Here is a 27,507-nt window from a genome sequence, read left to right as displayed (position 1 = left end):
AATCGCCTTTTACGGCAAGCATGGGTTTGCTGAAGACATTCTAACCCCTTCACGGGTCCAATATTATGTATGTACGTCGTTATCTGAGCAGTGCATGCATTTTTATTTGTGTTTTAGAAGCATTATTTAAGAAGATTTTATAAATAACAAGTTAAAGCGTATAGAGTGAACCTGGTCTATTTCCCACTTTCCACACAAATACAGACGTTACCACGTTTAACTCACGTCTGTATTCTCGTTTAGCATCACGGGCGTATCTTTACAAATTACATTAACAGTTGTTATTTTCATTACAAGAAAAAACCGGAACCTCGTTTGTACAAATGAAGGTTTCCGAATCGCCTCAGATAACCGACGGTTGTGAAACGTTCCTTCCCACGAGTGAGTGAGTGAGCGAGTGAGTGTGTGTGTGAGTGAGTGAGTGAGTGAGTGAAGGACGGAGTGAATGAGTGAGTGAGTGTGTGAGTGAGTGAGTGAGTGAGTGAGTGAGTGAGTTGGGTATACAGGCAGGTGTAACAGTTCACCACGCGTATATTTGGGAATGTCATGGTGACGTTTAAACTAATTATATATATTTATATATATATTTCTGAATTTGTAACACGTTTGAAATCGGCTTTATGCTTATGACCAGGACTGGCATTCGGCAATGATGCATCATTATGCTCTTTATTACTTGTCTGTTGTAATTCCAGATAAATTTAGTTCGGCAATGGCGCGATTCCGCTCTAGCTCACATTCTTCACATATGGAAACCTGTAGGTGCAATAATACTTCCAGAGTGAGTGAGTGAGTTTTTACGCCGCTTCTAGCAATATTCCAGCAATATCACGGCGGGGGACACCAAAAATGGGCTTCACACATTGTACCCATGTCGGGAATCGAACCCGGGTCTTCGGCGTGACGAGCGAACGCTTTAACCACTAGGCTACCCGACCGCCCCTACTGAATAAAGAATACGAACAGTGCGTCAGTTCTATCAGGCGTTAATCGCTGTTGTGTAAACCAAAGGGCAGGGTGACGTACAACCAGGGATCATAATCGGGGAGAAATATGGTTTCGAAACCATTAGGATCTCATTGTGACCAAGGGACACAACTCTGTACATTGCGATGCCAAGGTTTGGGCTAGTGATGCCTTGTTGCTCCCAGTTGAAAAGAACGTGCCTGTAGCCTAACGGTTAAACTGGCCGTTTGTCACATGAAGATGTTCGAATGCCCACTTGCAATTGACCATGGGTACCGTTATATGTAAAAACAATTTCTTTAGCTGGAATGTTTGAAAGACTATTCATTTCTTTGAGTTGATAGTTTTTCAGTAAGGGCACATGCGACCCTGTTGTCTAAAGTGCCGCATTGTGCTTTGAACACGGCTTGATGTGGGAGGGAGGCAGCACGTCATGCGTGTGTCAGATGTTTACCGTTATGGTGGAACCCACGAGCAGAGGTACGGTACTGACAAACAAAGAAACAAAATCAGGGCGAACAGGGATCCGAATGAGTGAATCTGATTTTACGCCGCTTTTAGCAATAGTCGAGCAATATCACGGCGGGAACGGGGATTCGAACCCACTATACTAGATTTCTGGCAGTATGCAGTTTGAGTGTATCTCATGTTTAAATAATCATTAATTACGTAGGCAGCTTTGTCCTTCCCTCTATTAAAAACCTGCTACAGATTATGGGTAATCAAGGGTAAGTCTAAAAAAATAAAATATGGTGCTGACAAACCTGGAAACATAATCAGAGAGAATCCGGGAATTCGAACCGACAGTCATGGGTTTGTGGCACGCCAAGGGACGCAACTATAAACAGTGAATTGCTGCGACTTAAAAAATGTACATGACAAAGTACTTGTTGCGCCTTATAAACATGTATGGAAGCCTGGTTTGAACAGAAAAGTTTCTTAGGAGTTTTTTGAGCAGGTTGTTGATGTTTTGGGTTTAACTGTCATTGTTAATGTAAAGAATATCAGAATCCGGTCAATTAATAAAGTGTATGTATGGACAGACAGACAGACAGACAGATTGGCACCTTAGGCAACAGTGTCCCCTGCCCCAACCCACCCACCCCCATCCCCCCAAAAACAAAACAAAAACAACAACAACAACAACACAACAAACCATATATAATAAAATATAAAAATTACCCTCACACTAATTGTCGATAGACAATATACTTAAGACTTTAAGTGAGCGAGTGAGTATTGTTTTAAGTCGCTTTTTAGCAATGCTAGTATTCCAGCAATATTACGGAGGGAAATGTTTGAATATTTATGTTTGTTAATAGCTAAATGTAAAATGATGTGAAGAAACATTATAGCGGTAGGTAGAAAAGAGCGGATATATATATATATATATATATATATATATATATATATATATATATATGTGTGTGTGTGTGTGTGTGTGTGTGTGTGTGTGTGTGTGTGTGTGTGTGTGTGTGTGTGTGTGTGTGTTACTGTGACCCCGTTAGTGACCGTATATATATTGCGTCTAATTTTTGCGTTACAAGCCCCTGTGACCCATGCTCTCAAAAATACCCGACTCGTCACACCTTACATTAAGGAGTTTATGGCTACAGGTTGATATTCACTTTCCTAATTTGTTGTGATAAAAATAATAATACGTGTTTGAAGAACCTCAATTCGTCATCTAAAATAAATGTGACCTCTCAGTATCGTTATGATCCATTAATAATTAATTCCAATATCATTAGCATGTGTTTGTGTAAGTTAAACACAAGGGGGGAGATGTTGCAGTGGTATTGTCACTGATAATGGCGGAAGTTTAAACTGGGGTGTTATTTCAGAGAAAGGAAAGCATATCTCTTTCAAACGTTAGCATCTCAAAACGACAGGTCGGAGTTGCAGATTTCAAAACCAAACAGACGTAAAAATGTTGTTCAGACGTAGGCCGAATGGACTTTCTTTGATCATATTTGTCTGATTAAATTTGTAACCAGCATCTCAAGGCGGCAGATTAGATTTCCATCTTACTACTTACAGTCGATAGCATCCCTCACCCCCGCGAAGCATCTGTCTACGTTCTTCATCAGTCAGAAAACGGGACGAATGCATTCCGCGGTACGACCTGAAACCCCTTTGAAATTAATATACTCGTCCAAAACGATCAAGTTACACTTCGGGAGCAGCATCGAATGTCGTCTGCTACTACGATCGCAGACGAGTTCCGGGTTTTGGCCTCTGCTCAGATGTATGGAGAGAAAATTACGATCCAGTTCAACTGCACAGCTGCGAATTGGGACGGAAGATCTTCGGAATAGTATTTCCGTCAACACAGAAAGAAGTTATTTCATCAGATTGGAATTATAGTGCCTTTCTTACCACATTTCTTGTGAAGATAAGCAGGTATGTTGATTTATGTAAATCGTCCATGTTTATTTTGTGTCGGGTCATTGAAGGTCTGAAGAAGAGCAGTCTTTCTCGTGTCTCGTCTTTGGTGCAATTCTCACTGGTTTGGCCAGTGGCGGGGGAGGTCGATAACTTTGGAAATAGTTTGTTTAATGAACTAATGCACTATTATTACTTCTTCTCTATAAACAATGTGCATCAAAATGATCATATAAAAGCTGAATACGTCATTAAAAAACAAATGTGTTTTTCTTCAAAAGACTTTCGTTTACATATGATAGATAGATAAACAAAACCTTTGTTTACATATGATAGATAGATAAACAAAACCTTTGTTTACATATGATAGATAAGATCATAGATCATTAACAAAAGTTATTCCCGACACTCAAAAACGTGTAACTATATAGTCATGTGTGTCGTATTCAAAATTCGCGACCAGGCGAATAGTAAACAATTTATCTATGTTGCAGAACATAGAGCAGATTTTGTTATCAAACAGTTATCCCTTTTCCATTTCGATATATCACCCCCCAGCCAGATATATCAGCTCTAGTAGCCAAAACACATTCCCTTTTCCGCTCGAAAACCTTCACATAATTTTATTTTGCGGTCCCTCTGCGGTCCCTGCTGTGCTTTCATATTTTGTGAAGTTATGATTAAATCTGACTCATTAGCACTCGGGGAGTCTGACTTTAAATAGGACATACTCAGAACTTCTAGCTTCAACCATCGTCAAGGTGTGTTCACCTAATTTTAGCGGAAAGAACAGTTCTTGATAAAGAGGCCCTGGATTAAGTCAACTCCAGGATGACTTGGTGTGATGCCAGCGATTTGTCAAGTCACTTCTTCCAAGACTTCCAGGGTTTTTCTAAGGTAGTTTTATCTCCGTTTGTAGATATCACCACCTCTCCAGAGACACCCCAGGTCAACATTACTTACTGTAAGATAAACAAAGAGCTTCTCTTTACTTCTCAATCAGTATTTTCCCAGGAAATTCAGCAAGACGTTCGTGTATGTTTTGCCCCACGTCCTTGTAACACAAATTTATCTACAGTTTACTATTGTTTATATTCGAATTAATGGCGTCGTGTGTAAAAGCATCGTCATACTTGACGTCGTGTAAACGTCATCATTATCGTCATTTATTGTGTGATTACGGTAAATTGTAGGGATCATGTCAGTCTCCTCTTCAGTATCATGTTTAGGCCACGGCAACGTGTTTCTTTGTTTGTCGAAACAGCGCTACTGTTTTCTATAAATGGATATTTTGTTCTGGTGGTATAAGTATTATACATGATATCTAGCTGCCTCAGACACGTACCTATGGGGATGGTGTGGGGTGTAGGGATGTATGTTGGTGTGGGCGGTGGGGATGGTTGGGGGGATGTGGGACTTTCTCCCAATCATGGGTTAACAATTTAATCATAAGACAAACTCTTTCAGTGACTATTCATGGTAAATGCATTGTTCAATAAAGACCAGAGAACGACGTGCCGAAAGCTTTCGCTCATTAGGCCGGATGCTCGGGTTCGCCTTCCTGAATGGGTATCATTTGTGAAGCTCTTGCCCTTGCACGACACGTACAGCTCAACCGTCGGAAATAATGATTGCCACTATCCAGTGGTCGTGGTTTCCAATCACAGATTTCGTTCCGATTATGAACCTTTCCCGTTCGGCACTAAACCAGTGCTGATGAGTGTCAGCCAAGCGGTTGTCACCTACCACTTGCGTCACTTTGGGCCTTGATTTCTCCCTTATTACGGTAACTGAAGTACAAATCCACAAATCCAGGATCAGTGGATCCTGATAACTAAGGGATACAACCATGTACGACAAGATGCTCCGTCTTGGAACAATGGGCAACTCGGTCCAAAGAAAGGCGTTTTACAACCGAGCAATGTTGTCCTTCCATTTCACTGGTTTTCTAGAAAACTATCAAAACAAACGCCTGGTAACTGATCATAACCTGTTCATAAGTATAAAATCAGAAATATGATTTGCAAAAAGCAAATGTTTATCGCGGATGACATCATTGATGAAACAGGAGCACTGCTCGCAACATGAGGTTCTCCACTTCGTTGTTTTTTGCATATTAAAGATCACATGAAAAGAAAACGGTGATGAGGTACCATGCTGTTATCTAGTAACATACTCTTCTATTACATTTTAAATAAATTAATTACCTTGTAAATAAGAAATAACCTTTTTCATACAGTCCTTCTCTGGCGATGATAATATCTCTTACAGACAAATTATATATACGCTGCCATAATGCACGTTTTCGTACCTACTTCAATTGCCATTAAAGAAATATATGCCTATACGCATACATGGTGTCAACCAAGGTTATTTGTCATTTGTTTCATATTGCACAAGATGCTGATAATCTCTTATGTTAGCGTTTATATAACCAACGCGGGGATGATTCACGTCATGCAATCTTTGTTATTAATGAGTTACCTGCCTCTGTTTATCAGAGCGGGGTTGCAGTGGCAGGCCACTGTTTGAGAAGGTAACTGACACGTCGGTGATAACTGCCTGCTTTGTCTGAAGAAAGAACACTGTTTTCACCCTTCTTGCCCGAGAATCGGAGATAGCATCAAACCTTGCTGAACGTCATACACCGACATTGGGTTTATAGGCATATAATCTTCAACGACGCATCTCAAATGGAGTTTAAGTTTCATGTAGACCTTGGCAGACTTGAATTGCAGCACTGGGTTTGAGGTTATCTCGAAACGCAGATTACATGGGGCGCTGGATCAATGTTATTTATCGCCTCGATGTCGTATTTAGGTCCCCGTCCTGAAATACCGTGGCGGAGGAATGTGTTACCTTCCATGTCGAGGTTTTGGATTTTTTTTTAAAACGCTTGTTTCTGATATCCTGTGGGATTAAACGCCACTGCCATAGATTTTGTATTGATGAAATTTGTTGAAGGGTTGAACGTGTTTCTGTTTGGGGCAGATTTATTTTGTAAATCCAGCATTTTCGAGAACAGATAAATTTTTTAAACATATTCCCCAAGAATGTAAAATGGTCGAACCCTCCGGGTTCTAGTGATCAGAGCGTCTGACCAGAGAGCGGAAGGTCGGTCGTTCGATCCCAACCGCGACATGTCAAAAGACGTTAAAAGATGGTACTTGTTGTTTCCCTGTTTGGCGCTCGGCATTAAGGGCATTAAACAAGGACTGGTCGGGTCGGAGCCAGTATACTGTGTCTGAGTGGGATTTTCCATGTTTAACTGAGGCGCGCGCGCACGCACGCACGCACGCACGCACGCACACACACACACACACACACATATACGTTAAAGACTATCTCCCTTCGCCTTATGTGTTGTTATCCCATCTGGCGCTCGGCATTAAGGAGCCAAAACAAGGACTGGTCGGCTCGGAGTCAGTATACTGTGTCTGAGTGGGGTATTCATGTTAAACTGCGGCATGGTCTCCAGTGAGCTAGCACTATAAATCGGCATCTGTCCGGACTAGTACAAGCAACTTGATACATCGTTTATCGCCAATCAATAATATGGCGTAATGTCGTCACTTACCTTTGTCCCGAACTACGGATAACTCGATATGTTTTAGATGGTTCCCGCTGTTGTACAGTGCATTACACTCTATGTCGTTAATGTGTTGCCTGTCGTCGCGAATTGCTGCGAAATTGCTGATGCGGCGTTAAGAAATATTCACTCACTCACCGTGTTGAAAGTAGGGTGTGGAAAAGTATTGATCGATTACCGTTGCTTATCGTTTCAAAACAATTGTCAGCTCCAAAATGTATATCGATGTCACCTGCTGTGTATGTGGTCAATGTAAACAACTGTCACAAGAAATCGTTTTCAGGATGTCCAAATGATACGTCACGTGTCCACGCTTAGTGTCCCTGTACAAGCTGTTGCAGCTGTACATCTATCAGATCCTTGTTTATAACCAGGAAACAGTTCAATGCCAGAATTCAAAATCTGCTGCATGAATATTAATGCAATCAAGAAGACGTTCGTCAATAGCACATGCCCATAAGAATACTCTGCCCCGTTTGCCATGCCATCCCAGCGTCTCATGTCATGTTCATGACAACATGATGCCATGTTCACATTTATCACCGTCATGTTTATATGATGTGTAATTAGATGCCGATACTACTGTGTGATATGCTAAGATAACATGGTATATCATGTCTGTCTTGCATGTTTATCTTACGAAGGGTGGTTTATAACCCACGAGGGCAAACATATCGGGGTTAATAAAAATCACATGTGCCCTAGGATCACGAGACAAGATGGTATTGTTTCCGTCACCCTGACGGCGTTGTGGGCGTTATTTGAATCTTATTGTGACGTAAGTTCGGAATGACGTCACACTAAAAACGTCATACCTGAAGACGTTGCGACTTGCTGTCCTCATAGGTAAACACTAAAATTGGTCTCTGTGTGTAGACATCTTCCTCGGTAATAAATAGAACCTTATATTCGTGTTCATGTCGTACTATGTTTACGCTTGTGCCTAAATTCCGGTATTTCATATTATGTTTACGACACGAGTGTCTAAATTCCGGTATTTCCCGATATAATATTCAGCTAACTTCGGGTCGTATCATGTCCTTCTCATATATGGTGAGACCCGTGAAGATCTGGGGTAGAATAGATCTTCAGCAACCCATGCTTGCCGTAAAAGGCGACTATGCTTGTCGTAAGAGGCGACTAACGGGATCGGGTGGTCAGACTCGCTGACTTGGTTGAAGCATGTCATCGATCCCAATTGCGTGGATTGTCCGGTCCAGACTCGATTATTTACAGACCGCCGTCATATAGCCGGAACATTGCTGAGTGCGACGTTAAACAACAAACAAACAAAGAAACAAACAATCATATATGGTGATATTATGTTATTATCATATCGGGCGATGTGTCCACACCCATAGGGTCACGTCCATCTCATACTAGGGTGATATCATATTTATCTGACATCGGGTGATATCCATATTACTTTTGGTGATATGTCCAACACACGTTCAATGTTATATCACAAATGATAACACTAGGTCCATCCTACAGAGTGGTATCATGTCACGATCACAGTTGATAATATGTCAAACTGACACTTATTTACATGGTATATCAATGAGGGTATTATGTTCAGTGTATATTTATCACAATAATAGTCATACATGTATGTCTCATATCATGCCAATATACCATAGGAAATCATATCTGTCTTTGATGTTATGATATCGTTTAGGCTGTCGTGTTCTGTATAGAACGACATGTCATCTTTGAGTGTAGGATATATGTCCAGTAACAGCCTATAAAGCCTTGCTCCAAGGCTGTACTGAAAGATAAATCCATGTGTAGTAATTCTGTCCTCCTGGTAGGCAAGTCTATATCTGTGGACGGTACAGCTAAGTATTCCAGTCTCTTACAGGGACAACGTAGTATTTACATAATCTAGAAATTATTATTTAAACTAATAATTATTGCCTTAGAGACTTGTGCAAGTCAACAGTCATGGTACTTAGCTTTATAGCATGCCCATCCCATCTGGGAGACTGCATTGTTCATATCACATAGGATGTCACGTCCATCCCGTGGAGTGATGGCAGTATCATCCTAGGAGAATGTTGGAGACCGGCCTCCGGATGTCTTTATAAGCCATGCGTGTTAATTACGTTATCATCGGGGGCTGTCGGGTAGCCTAGTGGTTAAAGCGTTCGCTCGTCACGCCGAAGACCCGGTTCGAATCCCGACATTGGTACAATGTGTGAAGCCCATTTTCTGGTGTCCCCCGCCGTGATATTGCTGGAATATTGCTAAAAACGGCGTAAAACCATACTCACTCACTCACTACGTTATCATCGAGATTGCGTAATCAAAGTTTTCTTTGGGTATTCAGTATATTTTTAGTCCCTTTGGTCCAGACGATTGGGTATTGTTAAACCAATGAGTAAAAAATATGATTCTTCTTCTTTTAGAATAATTTTGCCTAAAATGCTGTTCGAGGTGACTTCTTATTTGCACCTGTTCATGGGCTGTCTCAAGTGGGTCACATGTCACATAAACTCCCAACAGCGGTATACTTGTTACAATTAAGTTACAATAAGTGAGAAGTAGAGCTTTTGTGCATTAGTCACTGCAGTGGAGTTCATGTTTAGGATATGCCTGTATTGTATCAGTAAATAAGCATGAAATACTTGTATCCCCCGCCGATATCGCCATTTTCAGTCTAAGTCAAAGTCGTTGCCATGGAAACTCTAAAGATATATTTTTTACAAATCCCAAACAGTCAAAGGGCACCAGTTCACCAGTAGACCTATCTATTTGCCAAGTTTGTTTAAGATATCTCTCACGGTTTTTGAGTTCTGCTCCGGAAGCGAAACGTGAGGGACGGACAGACGGACAGCACCCATTTCTTTAGCCCCTTTCAACTTCGTGGCGGGGGGATAATAAAGATCGGTAAAGAACTACAGGTGCGCAAGCTGAAATGGAGTCATTAAACACAGTATTGGTATAAATTGTTTTTAAAGCGTTTTCATGCGTATTTGTACGCAAGCAAGTCAAATGTAATTTAGACTAACATTTAAACCTATAATGAACATATCTTACAGAATTTCTTTTTTTGGTTAAATTATCTTAATAAAATATGATAAAAAGGAGACCAGAGACTCTTCATTTTCACTACTGCAGTAAACTAGACTTTCCCACTAGTATAGACTTGCATGGGCTGTTTTGGATATATTTGTTTCAGGGTCTGTATCACAGACTATTTGTAATTGTGAACGTTGATATATTTTGCGTATACAGTATTTACACATTTACGCTGCTTATCTAGAGCTCTGAATTACTAACTCTTTTCCATGCGTTCCGTCACGTTCTCACGGTGCAGCAAAATAAATGCCACTTTTCAAAGGTTTAAACCAACTGGAATTCGGACCAGACCACCTTTAAATGCTATCACTATAGACTGATATACAGCAAACAACTTCGGTGCCCTAGCACCAAACATCTATAATGCTGCCATTCACGCTCGTCCAGGTCTGAGACTTCAACACCGCTGCTTCATAAACATTGCCTTATAGCCCCCCATAAACATTTATGTATCGAGGCCCTTCGGACCGCGATTTTTATCTCCATCAGGGGCGCCCTCTGTGCTTAATGCCTTATCGCGCACCTCAAGGGAGATAATCACAGCTTCCTGCTGCGCTATAGCGAGGAGCTGTCTTATCCTGTGTGGTGTCTTGTCTGTTTCAACTCAGCCACGTTGTTGAGTGTGGGCTTCAGCTAATTAGGTACTGCAGACCGGCCATTGATGCAAAGTTCAAGCCGTCCTGTGATATTATCCTGAGTGTAGCCATTCATGGAAATACAAGCCCGTAGTTTGTAAAACCCAGTGGGAAGCATTATCACTTGACAACGGTATAAGGATCTATACCGAAACGTCGCTTTTTACTGTATTGAAGAAGTTGTTATCCATAAAATTATGTCTACCTTGTCATCCGTCAACTTCTGAGTAATTTCTATCGACCAATGTACAACTTTATGGATAACAACTGATGTCGCTATGTGCAATAAACCAGTACGTTGTACGTTTTCTCGTTACAAAGGGGCTTTAGACCACCACCACGACTGTGGAATACCTGCATTGAATTATATCAATTATCTATATTTGGAAAAAAATGTGTAATAAATAAATTGCAAGTGATTTCCATGCTAATTATTGCAGGAACCGAAACACTAGGCCACGCCCGCTAGCGGACTACTGTTTCCTGATTGGCTGATAATTAAGTGGGCGGGGCTTTTGTTGTATTATTGCGCTGAAGGCTGTCACTGATTTTGTGTCGCAAAGTTATTATTGTTGACCTATTTTTTCGTATTTTTTCTCCATGAACGCAAAACACATTGAGGTTAGTTCTTAAACAAAACTTTTCATAGAGTATATGTTAGTCCCCCAAAATTGATCGGGGTATGTCTTTGATGAAACGCAAGTCACCGAGCCTGACCACCCGATCTATTAAGTTGCCTCTTACGACCAGTATAGATTGGTTGGGACGTATTCTAACAGGGAATCCACACGAGGCGTTTCAAATAAACAGTCCGTCTTGAAAGAATATACCCCAAAAGCGAGTGAGATCATTCATGCCATTGGTTTCAGACATGCGTGTCAATAGCCGACATTGTGGAAATACTTTACGAATATGCGCAGTGGTGGTAATTACGATCATCAGAGCTCTCAGACGTACAAGTAGACCCATCTATTTACGCGCTGCGTAGAACATGTAGAAAGAATGACGTTCAGTAGTCATTGAAGGTTCACAATCATCTCCAAATCATATGGCTTCAATAGGATCGGGGATGACGTGTTCACAGTGGGTACCTGAGGTCAAGCGGGAAGCGTCTGAGGGAGGTCATCACGCTTATCAGTGGGACGCTAATTGAGAGATAACAGACATTCACTTTGATGCGCATGTCAGTCCGCCTTAGCCTAGTCGACAGCTGTGATTCGTTATCACGTTATCACTCGCACAAGTTATCGGTGTACTTGTTATCCGCGAGCTCATTGCTTTGGATGTAATTGGCTGTTCGTTACTGAAGGGGTTGAAGTGTTTCTAGAGTATGACTACTATCAAAATATGCCGTCCAAAATATACACTTGAAGTCTTCTCTCAGGCCCTTAAACACAAATATTCTACTTACCTTAGCAAGTCTAGGTATCTGAACTAAAGAGATTCAAAGGACTTCTGTTATATATCATGCACAAATAATCATATATTTGTTTAAACTTACTATCTATTCAATTACTGTTGGTTTGTCCTTCTTACTGATATTTCTAGTTCTTAATGATTCCTGAGGAATCCTTTGAAGTTACACGTGGGGATTCCAGGCAGAATAGGACGTTGGTAGACTAACATCTTGTCTCTGAAATGAACATATCGTACAGAAAAAATAGTCGTTAAATGAGCATAATAAATATTTAATAAAAGGGAGCCCAGAGACGTTCTTCATTTTCAGAGACTAAACAAATCCTGATACTGCAGAAATCTAGCCTTATCGACTTGAATGGGCTATATTTTGATATATTTGTATCAGGGTCTGTAAGACAGACTAAGGACTTCGGTATCCCATGCTTTTCGTTACAACTAGACTTGCACAAGTCTCTAAGGCAATAATTATTAGTTTAAATAATAATTTATAGATTATGTCAATAATAAGACCAGATGTCCCTATAAGAGACTGGAGTATGGTGACTTGCCTACAAGGAGGATGGAACACACCTAGATACTACACATTCATGGACTTTTCTTTTGAGTACAGCCATGAAGCAAGGCTATGTTACAGCCAACACTGAGGATTGGGTGGCCACAATGTGTGCCTGCTGTATGCGTGTCGTCGTAGCCCGATGGTGTTAGACGTTCACGATGCCAACAGGATAGCACTCAGCAATATTCCAGCTATATGACAGCGGTCTGTAAATAATCAAGTCTGGACCAGACAATCCAGTGATTGACATCATGAGCATAGATTCACACAATTGGGATACGATGACATGCATCAACCAAGTGAGACTAACATATAGTCTCTGAAATGAACATATCGTACAGAAAAAACAGTTGCTCAGTTATCTTAATAAAAATAAAATAAAAAGGGAGCCCAGTGATTCTCTTCATTTTCAGATACAGTAATCTAGACTTGCCAAACATTATAGACTTGCATGGGCTGTAGTTGATATATTTGTATCAGGGTCTGTAAGACAGACTACAACCAAGTCAGCGAGCCTGATCATCCGATCCCGTTAGTCGCCTTTCACGACAAACATGGGTTGCTGAAGACCTAATCTACCCGGATTACATGCAGTGAGGGCGGTCGGGTAGCCTTCGTTCGTCAGGCTCGAGTGGGATTCCCAACGTGATACATACATACATACTTGTTTTAACCGATCAGATTGATAATAATTAATTAAAAGTGTTAAGTCTAAAGTGGTAATTAGTGTTATGTCCTCATGCCACATTCCTTTTATGTATGTAGTCCTGTTTTAGTTATATTAAAAGAATTGTTGTAACACACAGCTGAATAATTGTTTGTCCTCGACTTGACTACATGCATAGCTGCTCACACTATCAACAATGGAGTTGCCTGTCCCAAACCTGCTTGCAGTGGGTTGCCTGTCCCAGGCCTGACTGCAGTGGGTTGCCTGTCCAAAGGCTGACTTCAGTGGGTTGCCTGTCCCAAGCCTGACCGCAGTCGGTTGCCTGTCTCAAGCCTGACTGCAGTGGGTTGCCTGTCCCAAGGCTGACTGCAGTCGGTTGCCTGTCAGAAGGCTGACTGCAGTGGGTTGCCTGCCCCAGGCCTGACTGCAGTGGGTTGCCTGTCCCAAGCCTGACTGCAGTGGGTTACCTGTCCCAAGCCTGACTGCAGTGGGTTGCCTGTCCCAAGCCTGACTGCAGTAGTTTGCCTGTTCGAAGGCTGATTGCAGTGGGTTGCCTGTCCCAAGACTGACTACAGTGGGTTGCCTGTCCCAAGCCAGACTACAGTGGGTTGCCTGTCCCAAGCCTGACTGCAGTAGTTTGCCTGTTCGAAGGCTGATTGCAGTGGGTTGCCTGTCCCAAGACTGACTACAGTGGGTTGCCTGTCCCAAGCCAGACTGCAGTGGGTTGCCTGTCCCAAGCCTGACTGCAGTGGGTTGCCTGTCCCAAGCCAGACTGCAGTGGGTTGCCTGTCCCAAGTCTGACCGCAGTGGGTTGCCTGTCCCAAGCCAGACTGCAGTGGGTTGCCTGTCCCAAGCCTGACTGCAGTAGTTTGCCTGTCCGAAAGGCTGACTGCAGTGGGTTGCCTGTCCCAAGCCTGACTGCAGTGGGTTGCCTGTCCCAAGCCAGACTGCAGTGGGTTGCCTGTCCCAAGCCTGACCGCAGTGGGTTGCCTGTCCCAAGCCTGACTGCAGTAGTTTGCCTGTCCGAAGGCTGACTGCAGTGGGTTGCCTGTCCCAAGCCTGGCTGCAGTGGGTTGCCTGTCCCAAGCCTGGCTGCAGTGGGTTGCCTGTCCCAAGCCTGACCGCAGTGGGTTGCCTGTCCGAAGGCTGACTGCAGTGGGTTGCCTGTCCCAAGCCTGACTGCAGTGGTTTTTGCCTTCGTCAGCAATTATTCAGCTCTGTCAAGGCAGGTCACCATGACATAGCCGTAATGTTGCAAGCGAAGGCAAAATCCCATCCACTGCCGTTTCTCGGTCTTCTCGTGCACAAGTCGTTGTGTTTGCTTGGCTGCGGTGCTGCTGTAAACGCTAACCATCCTCGTGATGGGATCTCTCCGTGCAAAGATTATGATCACTAGGGACAACCCACTTGATGCAACTTCTCCGTAGTAACGCCGATAACTTGATACTTGTAATATGTAGCAGTCTGGGACATATAACTGACTACAGTCACGTTTAACTGACTTTTGTCTCCCCGTCCCAGTCTCACTGAGCCTTGGCTGGATCAAATCCAAGACAGTCTATAGACAACGTATGCCGAGCCAGTAGTAGCCTTGCTCCAAGGCTGTACTGAAAGATAAGTCCATGGATGTGTTATAATTCTATCCTCCTAATAGGCAAGTCTAGATATGTGGACAGTCTAAGGACTCCAGTCTCTTTTAGGGACAACTTGTTCTTATTATTTACAAAATCTAGAAATTATTGTTTAAACTAATAATTATTGCCTTAGAGACTTATGCAAGTCTAAGCCAGCAGTCACTGCACAGTTTAAGACTCTTGTCCAATCACAGGTCGTCATTTGTACACGCGGGGTAGATTAACAGCATGTAGGTCGTATGTACTGTATGAAGGGGAATTTCACAGGACCGTGTTGCACGTGCGCGACGTGCATTGATACTGTGATGATTGACCAGGCTCAAACTGAGAATGAGAAAATATGACGGTACATTATCGGAACTATGACGCCGGTCTGTAAATAATCGAATCTGGACCAGACAATCCAGTGATTGACATCTTGAGCAACTGGGATACGATGACATGCATCAACCAAGTCTGCGAGCCGTTTGTCGCCTCTTACGACAAGCATTATCCCCTCTCACGACAAGCATGGGTTGCTGAGGACCTTTTCTAACCCGGATGTTCATGGGTCCATGTGTGCCTGAAGGCATCAAAAAAAGCTATCGGAGTTCGGTGACACGCAAGTCACCGAGCCTGACCACATAATCCACTTAATACCAGACCCTTGAAGATCCGGGTTAGAACAGGTCTTCAGCAACCCATGCTTGCCGTAAAGGCGACTAAAGAGATTGGGTGGTCATGCTCGCTGACTTTGTTAATGCATGTCATCGTATCCCAATTCCGTGGATCGATGCTTAAGATGTCAATCACTGGATTGTGTGGTCCAGACTCGATTATTTACAGACCACCGTCATAAAGCTGGAATATTGCTGAGTGCGGCAATAAACAACAAAGAAAGAAAGAACTTAATACCACATGAATAGGTTACTGTAAGTTACTTCAGGTTACTATAGGCCCATACTTCTCTGGCACGCCTCGGTGTTGGTTTGTCTGGGCGTCCTAGCCTGGAACACAGGCTGCTCATCCCAAACAAGACGTTCACTACCATCCTTGAGGATGTTTGATAATTTGGTGAGCTATTCAAAACGGAACACTTCCCAACTTGCAACCAGGCTGTGTCAAGGTGTATCCTGAGCAAAAAAACACTTTAACGATGTTGGTTTCAGGATGGGGTGTCCTGTTTCATCGAAACATGTCTTCCGGGGTTTGACTGACTAGTGGTGTGACGGAAGGCAACTGTATCGGAATGTAAACCTCTTGCGTGTATTTTCTTCCTTCTGTCAGGGTTTTGTTGTTTGTAACGTTAGGGAAGTTACCCCCACCTTTTTCAGTAAGGGGGCACGGGTGGCCCCGTCGTCTGAGGCGCCGCGATTCGCTGTGCAGAGTTGTGTCCCTTGGGCACGCCAGAAACCTATGACTGTGGCTTCGAATCCCTTTTCGCCCTGACTATGTTTCTAGGCTTGTCAGCACCATACCCGTGCTCGTGGGTTTCACCGAAGTGAAACACGTCCGAGACCTGCATCACTTAAGGCTTTCCTCCCACATTAAGCTGACACGCCGTGATATAACTGGAATACTGTTAAAAGCGGCGTTAAACCCAACTCACTCACTCACTCACTTTTTCAGTAAGGAATAAGGTTTTATTGACATTCCAAGGTCATCCTTTTATTGTTTCTTCTGTTAATAATGTATACATCATTATGATGACGTCACGCTATTGTTCTTGCTGTTGATTCTGAGCGAGATTCAGAATCCAATGGCCATTCTGTATGTGCATTTTAAACAAGTAAACTTCAGGTTATTATAAAAAAATATACACAGAAATTATGTTTCAACAGTAACATGGTTAAGATAGACAAATCACTTGAATATGTTGATTCCGAAAGTAGACTCAGCATATACTAATGAGGGGCGGTCGGGTAGCCTAGTGGTTAAAGCGTTCGCTCGGCACGCCGAAGACCCGGGTTCGATTCCCGACATGGGTACACTGTGTGAACCCCATTTCTGGTGTCTCGCTCAGTGATATTGCTGGAATATTGCTAAAAGCGGCGTAAAACCATACTCACTCACTATTCTCATGATTTCTCCATTACGTATATTTGTAATGCACCCAATTCCCAACTAAAGCATGTTCAAAGGGCTACATTATTACCCCCGTAAGTGGATCAGTGTGCCTTCGAAATTCATTCTCAGCTCCCTGGGGAATATTCAACCCAAGGTGCCTTCTGGGGCTCTCGAAGGTTATCAGTCACATTCCCACCTCATCCTACCGGGTACCCATTCACTGAGGCATATGTCGAAAAAAGTCATTTACCTGTGGTGCGGAACCGATGCCCGAGAAAGCCCCGTAGCTTTCTTGACCACGGTCACCCATGTACACGTGACAATGTGCCGAAACGGAAGGCACAACAAATTCTGTTGAAGCTAATGGAAGATTTATGTCCTTTCAAATGAAAAAACGCATAGCAGAAATTCATCTCTATAATTAGTTTATAAGGATTCCATGTTACTTGTTTCGAATCCCACATGCACACCAATTAAGATTCTCGGGTTGGCAGCTGTGCAGGGTTGCGTCCCTTAGGCGTGCCAGGAACCTATGATCTTGGGTATCCCCGTTCGCTCTGATTATGTTTCTTACTTCATTGGTGCCATTCTCTTGATCGTGAGTTTCACAAACGTGGCCACGTGTACAACCTGCATGACCTTGGGCGGCCCTCTAGATGAAACCGAAATACAGTTCAAACGGCATAAAACACCACTCGCTAACTGTATCTCAAAATTACAAGGCCGCGATCCTCTTGCTCATCGGAGGCCGAAGATGGATAGCAATATTGACACGAAATCCACGTGTCAGCCACCAGGTCCAAAACATGAAAAGTTTGTAATCGACATTTGTATGTTTGTCACATGGGCATGTCAATAACACGCTGCCCCATGTATCAGCTGATACGATCAAAGCTGATGTCTGGAAAATTGACACATCGGATAACGTGGACGTAGCTATTATGGACAGCTTTTGATCGACGTGTTTCTTGAATATGTTGCACGGGGGCCAAGGCGCGTTAAACCCAACTCACTCACTCACTCATACCATGCTCATGGGATTCACCAAAGTGGTAGATGGTTAAGACCCTCATCACTTGGGGGTTTCCCTCAAAATCTAGCTGACATCCCGTAAACTGTTCAAAGCGGCAACCAAATTCACTCACTCATTCATGGAAGTTACGTTTCCGGATGTCGAAAGTGTGATCAAGTCTTATATTAAAAAAACCTAAAACACAACAGATGGTTTGGGATGGTATGGACGGAAAGCCGCCCACTTCTATAGGATACGCGTGTATGTAGTTTATAACTCGCTTACATGTAATGTACACTCGATCGGTAGGACGGTATACCGTTAGCTCCGGGTATAACGAAATGGCCTTGGGAATATGTTCGTCACATCCGTTGAGATTGTTGTTGATTAACCAGATGCAAATAAACAAATATACCCGGACCTAAATGTGACACTTCAAGATCCTTCCGTAGGCTGAGCAGGATGGGATGGTGGCGTAGCTTAGTGGTTAAAGTGATTGCTCGTCACGTGGGATGATGGATGGTTCGATTGTCACATGGGTACAATATGTGAAGCCCATGTTGTGTCACCCGCCATAATAAACTGCTGGAATATTGCTAAAAGCGGCGTAAAACCCAATTCACTCACTGGTGTGAGTGTAACCGGTGATGTGGAGTGTGACGTCGTGCGCGTAGAATGTGACGCGGTGCACGTGAAGTGTGCTTGGCATCGTTTCGTCATTGCGCCACGTCGACTCTTCGCATAAACTGTGGCTGTTCATATTCACGTATTCATGGACATGATTCGCTGTCCTCAACTGCTAGATATTAATCATAAATTAATTTCTCCAACAGAAATCGTCTTCGGAAGTACTAAAAATGCAAAAATCGAAAATAGGAAATACACAATCGACTGGTCTACGAACAAACCATCAACTGTTGTTGTTGTTGTTGTCATCGATTGTATAGATTATGCAGGTCCGAGGGTTCGACTGTCAGGCCATGATATTTCGGCGCTTGTTCAGCAGTAGATGCCCCAAACTGTATTAAATACAGCTTCTACGTTAAATCTTGTCCTGCACCATGACTGTGGAATATATTTATTTTATGAAAATAACCCAAAACAATCTAGATATGTATACAAAAGCAAGTCTAGCCAGCTCTAGCTAGCTCTAGCTAGCTCTATTCCACATCGGGAAAATTATTTGTTTCATTTTAGAGTTGAGAAGGGTATTGTGTAATATATGATTTCATAGACTTAATGTTAGTCTAAGTTCAATCCAGAAAGGTACTCTCCATATGCAATAGATAATATCAAGATTCCGAATCCGAGAATTGCAACCTTTGTGCCTCGATGTAGATACAAATTAGGCTTGTTGTTGTTTACGATGTCGAGTCAATACAAATGACTTTGCCTGATCCGAGACGAGTAGGACGAAGTGCGTGTAATCAATCTGGAACTTCCCCTTGACCTGAGAGCAACACTTCGTTAACGGTCTACATCTGGTGCAAACCTGGCCTGTGTTTGGACAACTTCCAGAGCGTAATTAGGGTAGAACTCATTAAGGATCGACCGCAGTAGCACCTGAGTCAGGGAGTGATTACCGGTAGAGTGAGCTGAAGACCAGGTTGTGGGGGTAGGGCCGCGACGCTTTCAGGGGCAGAACCTGAGTCAGGGAGTGATTACCGGTAGAGTGAGCTGAAGACCAGGTTGTGGGGGTAGGGCCGCGACGCTTTCAGGGGCAGAACCTGAGTCAGGGAGTGATTACCGGTAGAGTGAGCTGTGGACCAGGTTGTGGGGGTAGGGCCGCGACGCTTTCAGGGGCAGCACCCGAGTCAGGGAGTGATTACCGGTAGAGTGAGCTGTAGACCAGGTTGTGGGGGTTGGGCTGCGACGCTTTCAGGGGCAGCACCCGAGTCAGGGAGTGATTACCGGTAGAGTGAGCTGTAGACCAGGTTGTGGGGGTTGGGCTGCGACGCTTTCAGGGGCAGCACCCGAGTCAGGGAGTGATTACCGGTAGAGTGAGCTGTAGACCAGGTTGTGGGGGTAGGGCTGCGACGCTTTCAGGGGCAGCACCTGAGTCAGGGAGTGATTACCGGTAGAGTGAGCTGTAGACCAGGTTGTGGGGGTAGGGCCGTGACGCTTTCAGGGGCAGCATCTGAGTCAGGGAGTGATTACCGGTAGAGTGAGCTGTAGACCAGGTTGTGGGGGTAGGGCCGCGACGCTTTCGGGGGCAATTGCTCACCCCTCTTTCCCTACACACATGTGGCCAAACACAGACAGACAGGTAAACACACACACGCACGCGCGCACAAGCACACATGTACACACAGAGGCAGAAACACACAGACAGACAGACAGACACCCACACACGAATAAACAAACATATGTATACAAACACACAGAGTGACACGGCAAATACAATCTAGAACCACGGAACACCTCCATAGTTGATCGTTAGAGAAGTATTTGCTGTACTTTCCGGAAGGAAAACTGATCTGAACAAAAGGTCTAATTTCGGAAAGGAGGGTGATCTATTCGTCCCTGTGAACTCCTTTCATTAGATTAAGGCTGTGTCTGGCTTTTTATGGAGCAATGTTAAGGAATCATGAATAAGGTGTTGTCCATAAAGTTCCTCGTGGTTCCTGATAACCAACTACGAAATCAAAGACTTCAATGATATTCAGCTTAATTTGTTTTGACTTGTGGTGTAGCTTCTTCACCTGTGGTAGGTGGAAGACTCAATATGGCTGTGGTCAAATGGCGGTCCTTGCATGTTCAACGCCAAACCCTTAACTGAAAGTACTCACTGCTAAACTCGTTAGCCGTTTGTGCCAGTATGCCAGTAAAAGGCCATGTGACCTCTGACGTAAGCACTATAGGCGTGTATAGATGGAAAACATATCCTTTTAAGATGTGGATGTGAAAAACTGGAAATAGTTTCCTTTGTGTTTGGCCTTGTTCCTACGAGTGCACAACTTATATGTACTGTTTCTGTACTGGGACGGACGTGTATGTTGGCTCTTATACTGATCAACATATATAAGGGAACGGCTTAAAGGAGAAACACGCTCACGGTAAGAACATTCGTATGTATCTCAAAGAAATCCATTTTATAATGTGATTGGCTGTTTATTTTATGCTTCACGCCGCACCCAGCAGCATTTCAGCTATAGGACGGAGGCCTGTACATAATCGAGTCTGGGGCAGACAAACCAGTGGTTGATATTAAGAGCAACGTTGCTCGGTACGATGACACGCAATCAGGTCACCGAGGCTGCCCACCCCATCCATTAAGTCGCCCCTTTCGATAAGCATAGTTTGCTGGGGAGCTATCCTAACCATGAATCCCCTAGGGGTATCGTGACCACATCCTACACAAAACAGCACTGTGAGGTGAGGTGAGGTGAGGTGAGGTGAGGTGAGGTGAAATTGGGTTTAACGTCGCTTCCAATATTATTGCACTTATTTAGCGACGTGCATGTACGTGTGTGTGTTTGTGTGGCTGCTTGTACTAGTCCGGACTGATGCCGATTTATAGTGCTAGCTCACTGAGATACCATGCCGCAGTTTAACATGAATACCCTACTCAGACACAGTATACTGACTCCGAGCCGACCATTCCTTGTTTTAGCCCCTTAATGCCGAGCGCCAGACAGGGTAACAACAAGTACCATCTTTTAACGTTTTTTGGTATGACGCGGCCGGGGATAGAACACCGGACCTTCCGCTCTCCGGGCGGACGCTCTACCACTAGACCACGGAGGCGGTCCAAAACAGCACTGGTGTTCTTTACACCTAGCAACATCATTAGTTGATAGTGATTCCCTAACACATGCTAATGTTATAGATGGAGTCGGACTATGGACTCTGCTGTTAGTAGAGATTTCTAATGATAACAGAAGTGTTTTTTATCTTTTTTATTTACTGAGTAAAATAAAATCTAATCTGCATATGTTTAGGGCGTTTTCAAATGTGTCAGTATTAGACAAATCGCATGTAGCCGTACAGTTTCTCTTATTTACAATACTGCAACACGACATTTTTTGTGTTGCAATAAATACAAAGGGAGAAGAGTTTCACGGAAGGAACTTGACGTAAGTAGGGGCAATGAGTTTACAGTCTGTTTGATTTCAGTTGCGAGACTTCTTGAATTTGAATAAAGTATCCTTGTATTCGTACTTGTTTGCGTTACATGAACCCACAAAAGCATCGTCGCATCCACTTGTAAACGTTTGTTAACCACTGACTAAACGTGGGCGATTTAACAAGCACTTCCAGTTCATGGTCCTTGTGCACTCCGTCTCGTGCTTTTGGCGTGCCGTATAAACCGTGCCATGTCATAACGTGACAGCATGAGGATGCTACCGCTGATGATGTTGATGAGAGCAAATGGCATGCACAGCTCCGGTCCTTGGGACACCTGCACAAAGCGATCTTAGCGCTAAGGTGATCGTAAGTCCCATACTTTAACATAGTCTTACGATCATCGTAGTGCTAAGATCGCACTGAAGAACGGGGCTCTGGGTACACTTGCACAATGCGATCTTAGCGCTAAGGTGATCGTAAGTCCCATGCTTAAACATAGGCTTACGATCATCGTAGTGCTAAGATCGCTTTGAAGAACGGGGCTCTCGGTACACTTGAACAATGCGATCTTAACGCTACGACGATCGTAAGTCCCACACTCTAAGATAGAGTTACGATAGTCGTAGCTCTAAGGTTGTTTTTAGCAAGTGGCTGGTGCGACATCAGCTCTTCGGGAAGAGCTCGTTAAGTCAAACGTGGATGAACTACTCACGTAATTATACCCTGGCTAATTGCCACATAACGAGATAACATCGTCTCTGTAGAAGAAGCTGGTGGGACTGTGTGGTGGATAGCCAGGTGTGCTGCAGATTAATTAGTTTTAACAACGATACAAGTAATAGCCTCTACAGTAGTTCCAACCCTTGGTATTTCAGCTACGGAGGCAGAGGCGGTACTTTTTCAGTAGATGTTGGTTCGAATCCCAGATTTGACCTGATTATGGTCCTTGGTGTGTCAGCGCCATTGACGTGCGTAACTTAAAGCCTTCGACTATCATCAAGCTGACGTGCCGTCATAATTCATTATTATTATTTACAGATTAAAATAAATAAATGCAGCAAAGAGGGTTTAGGTGATCGTGGCACAGTCAGGCAGGTTAGGCTCATCATCAGCTCAGGGCCCTTGCCCCCTCTACACGCAGCCCAGACAGCGAATGGGACTCCTCCCAGTAAGCGCTACCTAGTCGATCCCACCCAGAACTTTTCTGAGAATGTGAAGACTCCCCAACACTGCAGCCTTCTGGGTTACCCATATTGTCAGAAGGGCTATATTCCTGGTAGCAAACCCGGGTACTCTCCCAATGTCAGTCAACAGATTGGGAGTTACCAAACCTAAGGCACCGAGCACAATGGGATGTCGGACAACTTGGTACTTGGGATGCAAGCGTGACATTTCGAAAGCTTGGTCCGCATATTTCACATGTTTCTCCTGAATCTTGTCAATCACATTAATGTCGAAATGCACAGAGAATTCAATGATATCAATTTCACTGGATCTTCTTCTTCTTCTTCTTATATTCGCAGTAACATGTTGATTTGAGTAGAAGTGGTATACGCAGGAGTAGTTGTTGAGATATCAGTATTGATGCATAAGTAGTACAATGGTAGCTGACACGACTGCCATATTGAAACACGTATATATGGCTATCCATGACTCAAGTGAACCATGTTTTCAATATGCATTGATATTTGGTACACGTGTTTGGCTAGACGTGGGACTCAGCACCCAAATATCTATACGCGAAACGTCACTATTACAGTATTTAAAAAAGTCGTTATGCACAAATTGTGTCAACTTTGCCGTCCGTCAACTAAGAAACGCCTATCAATATATCCTCAGCACAGTTTAGTTGTCTCGGGGTAGCGGACAATCGTGAATTTGGCAAGCAGAGTAGTAGCATGCTCGAAGAGTGAGGAGGAATGCTAGAAAAAAGTAAAGACTTTTCCTTCTGCCCTTGATCTAAACTAATAATTATATCATAACAACATTATTCACGGCCCGCTAAAATTACCAACCACTCTACTCCGCCAGCCTTGTATATAATTAGCTATACACCCTTTGACATATACTGCGCTCAGAGTATGCAAACATGCTCAAAGTGTCCAGTGTAAACTGGTGCAATCCAAGATTCCCTTAACATGTGATAATGTCATAAAATTAGGAAATAATTTCATTTTAAATACTCATAGTACATACAAGTTAATGATGATACGAATATAATAATTTGTGTCAAAATCTTACATACACGGGAAGGAAGTGGTTATTTTTTTCTCCTTGCGTGTCAAATTATGAAATATGCTTTAATGCATTTTTCAAGGTAAATACGCTAACGGGACTTGCAGGTTTGGCGGGCAATTATCGGGGTTTCGCTTACCAACAACTGAACGCAGCGACATCTGTTCCCTACTTTAAGCAGTTTGAAAGATAAAAGACAAACTCTCACTTTGAGCCCTGGTTTCATACGCGTTATTAAGGTAATAAAGACCAGCCTATCGTATGCATATCCGACAAAAATTCATATCCTGTTACCGTGCCTGGTTTTTCAGGAGTGCGTTGGTTCACTTGCCTGATGAGATGTGGGCCTTCTGTTTTGTTTGTTTGTTGTTTAACGCTGCACTCAGCAATATTCCAGCTATATGATGGCAGTCTGTAAATAATCGAGTCTGGACCAGACAATCCAGTGATTGACATCATGAGCATCGATCCACGCAATTGGGATACGATGACATGCATCAACCAAGTCAGCGAGCCTGATCATCCGATCCCGTTAGTCGCTTTCACGACAAACATGGGTTGCTGAAGACCTTTTCTAACCCGGATCTTCATGGGTTACATGCAGTGAACTGACGGATATAACGAACTTGCTTTTTAAGTCCCGACTATTTGCTGTAGTTATGCTGTATATATGCTTATAACGAACTACGGTTATAACGAACTAAAATTAGTAGTCCCTATGAGTTCGTTATAACCGTAGTTTACTGTAATTTCGATACTATGCCGTTAGTCGCCTCTTACGGCAAGCAAAGTCAACTCTTAAGGCAAGCATGGGTTGCTGAAGACCAATTCTAACGAGAATGTAAGGAATAAGATTAAAGGAAAAAAAACACATTGCTTATAACAGCTTTATACCCGCTCCCTACATATAGTTAACGATGGCACCGGAAAGGTGGTATGGAAACGTCACATGAAGATATTTGGATTTTCAAATAGATCTAGAGGGAACGATGTCGGTGAAGTCGCCCGGTTTAGCTAATTTCCGGATTAACGAATCACTGCACGTCCTTTGGTGATGTGTGGATGTTCTGACGGTAATCGCCCGCAAAGTGGGGAATCCGGTTTATTGAGGTTTTACTGTATACAACTAATACGCGAATGTTATTTGGTTGAAATTAAAGGTGATGTCTTGTTGAGGACATATTTGCAGTTTCATCCCCGCTCGCAGATATAGAGCACATTATTTCATTACCCATGTGTCAACCATCCTCTCTCCCACTTTGACTATATTTTATAGTGTATGTGTATAACATCAGATATGTAGAAAATGTCGTTTTACCTGTCTTGTCGTACGACGCACGGATAATGACGCACCTTAATGAGGCTCTCATAAAATCGCGATTAATGGCCCGCTGTTGCCCCAGTACAGCGCGATATGCATTGTTGTGGGCGTACAGTGAGCTGCTCCTGTGTTTAGCGGCGTGGATATTGAGAGACGAGCATTGTACTCAAATGTGGGTAACAAGCCGGTTTTATGTGTTGATGTTTATTTGTCGAATGAAATCATTTCGTCATGGTTTTATGAGAGATGGAGCGTTCAGTATCTGTTTGGAAAATGTAACTCCATAATACCAGCCTTGTGCGGCAAGGGTGGAAACTTGACTTTTATATAATCAGTTAACTCTCTTGCCTCGGGAAGATGACCTATCCCAGACTAAGCCGACAACTGATATAATGTTTAAAGTGACGTTTTAAACACAACAGTCATTCGTCAATATGCTTTTTCTCTCTATACAGTACAAGGTACAAATATCCCAGCAGCTTTCTTACGAGGACAAGGAACTGACTTCACATATTGTACTCGAACCCGGGTCCTAGGCGTGGCCAGCGAACACTGTAACCACTAAGCTACCCCACCAATGACTTATGTGTGATGATATAAACTGACCACCAAATATACAGTGAGTGAGTGAGTGAGTATGGTTTTACGCCGCTTTTAGCAATATTCCAGCAATATCACGGTGGGGGACACCAGAAATGGGCTTCACACATTGTGCCCATGTCGGGAATCGAACCCGGGTCTTCGGCGTGACGAGCTAACGCTTAAACCACTAGGCTACCCGACCGCCCCCCAAATATACAGGCTTGTAAGACTGTATTAACCTTCCTAGCCTTGTACCCATGGTAACTTTCAGGTGTAACAAATTTGGTAGAATGTTGATATTTTGACGTTTTTAAACGTTTGTTTGATAATGATATTTTAAGGTTATCCAAACATTTATTTTGTCAGGTGCTATTCACAAATATATCTTGTTCAAGATGAAAAAGGTCAGTATTTTACTGATTATCATAGAAAGATATAGTCAGCTAAAATTACCATTTCACTGCTAATAACGCCAGAAAGGTGTCTGTTCCGTTGTGACATTCACCGCCTCAGTTATCAATCATAAACACGCAGCAATCCAAACCATACTCAACAACAGCAAAAACAAATAAACACACATGTTATCACCCTATGATAATAAACAGTCCCAGGTGCCTTCATGCATACTGCATACCACGAAAACCTGCCCGGCCAGACGTTTCATATCAGAACCTGTGTGATGGAGAGATCTACCTGGAACTGCGAGTCTCTCAATGTATACGCTGGGGGAAAGTTTGTATAGATGACAACCACTCTCACTTGTCTTCGTCAGGGTATATCCTTCACGGCGAGGTTGGGTAGCCAAGTGGTTAAAGCGTTCGCCTGTCAGGTCAAAGGTCCGGGTTCGATTCCCATATGTGTACTATATGTGAAGTCCTTTTCTGGACTTAATGTTTCGGGTAGTCAGACTCATTGACTTGTGTATCATCGTACGGCGTGGATAGGTGTTAATATCAACAACTGGATTGTCAAGACTCCATTAAATACAGTGTGGCGTTCAACAAAATCAAACTAACAAACGAGGAGGACGTTCACATACATAGCCACTCTGGTTATCATTGTTTTGGCTTAACGAGAGGCGATGGTGTCGCCTTGTGGGTACATAGCTCGGTTACCAGGTTCGATTCCCCCATCGGAAGCCATTTCTTGATGTATAGTCTGGCTCTCTATTATCGCGGGCTTTAATTTGCGCAGTGTCGGAAAAAAACCTCTCAATCCACTATCTGTCGACTATTGACATGATAATCTAAGCATGATATTTCATCGCTTGATCGAATACACAACTCGTTGTTGTATGTCACGGCTGCTCGT

The 27,507-nt window shown here is 43.2% G+C and overlaps 1 protein-coding gene across 2 annotated transcripts in view; it reads left to right on the top strand.

Annotated features, from left to right (window-relative positions):
* LOC124135498 (myosin light chain kinase, smooth muscle-like) overlaps positions 1-27,507 on the top strand; it is a 104,307-nt gene that overhangs the window by 9,910 nt on the left and 66,890 nt on the right. The window contains exon 1 of one of the 2 annotated variants that reach the window (XM_046500896.2): positions 3,151-3,369. The exons of the other annotated variant lie outside the window; for it this stretch is intronic. The gene's annotated coding sequence lies outside the window, so the exon portion shown is untranslated. Of the gene's footprint in view, positions 1-3,150; positions 3,370-27,507 lie in introns of those variants that run through there. 2 annotated transcript variants of the gene reach the window in all.

This window comes from Haliotis rufescens, unplaced genomic scaffold, assembly GCF_023055435.1.
Source record: "Haliotis rufescens isolate VD_foot unplaced genomic scaffold, xgHalRufe1.0.p SCAF_6, whole genome shotgun sequence".
Lineage (NCBI taxonomy): Eukaryota > Metazoa > Mollusca > Gastropoda > Lepetellida > Haliotidae > Haliotis > Haliotis rufescens.
Note: the sequence above shows the minus strand (reverse complement) of the source record. Positions and strands in the feature narration are given on the sequence as shown.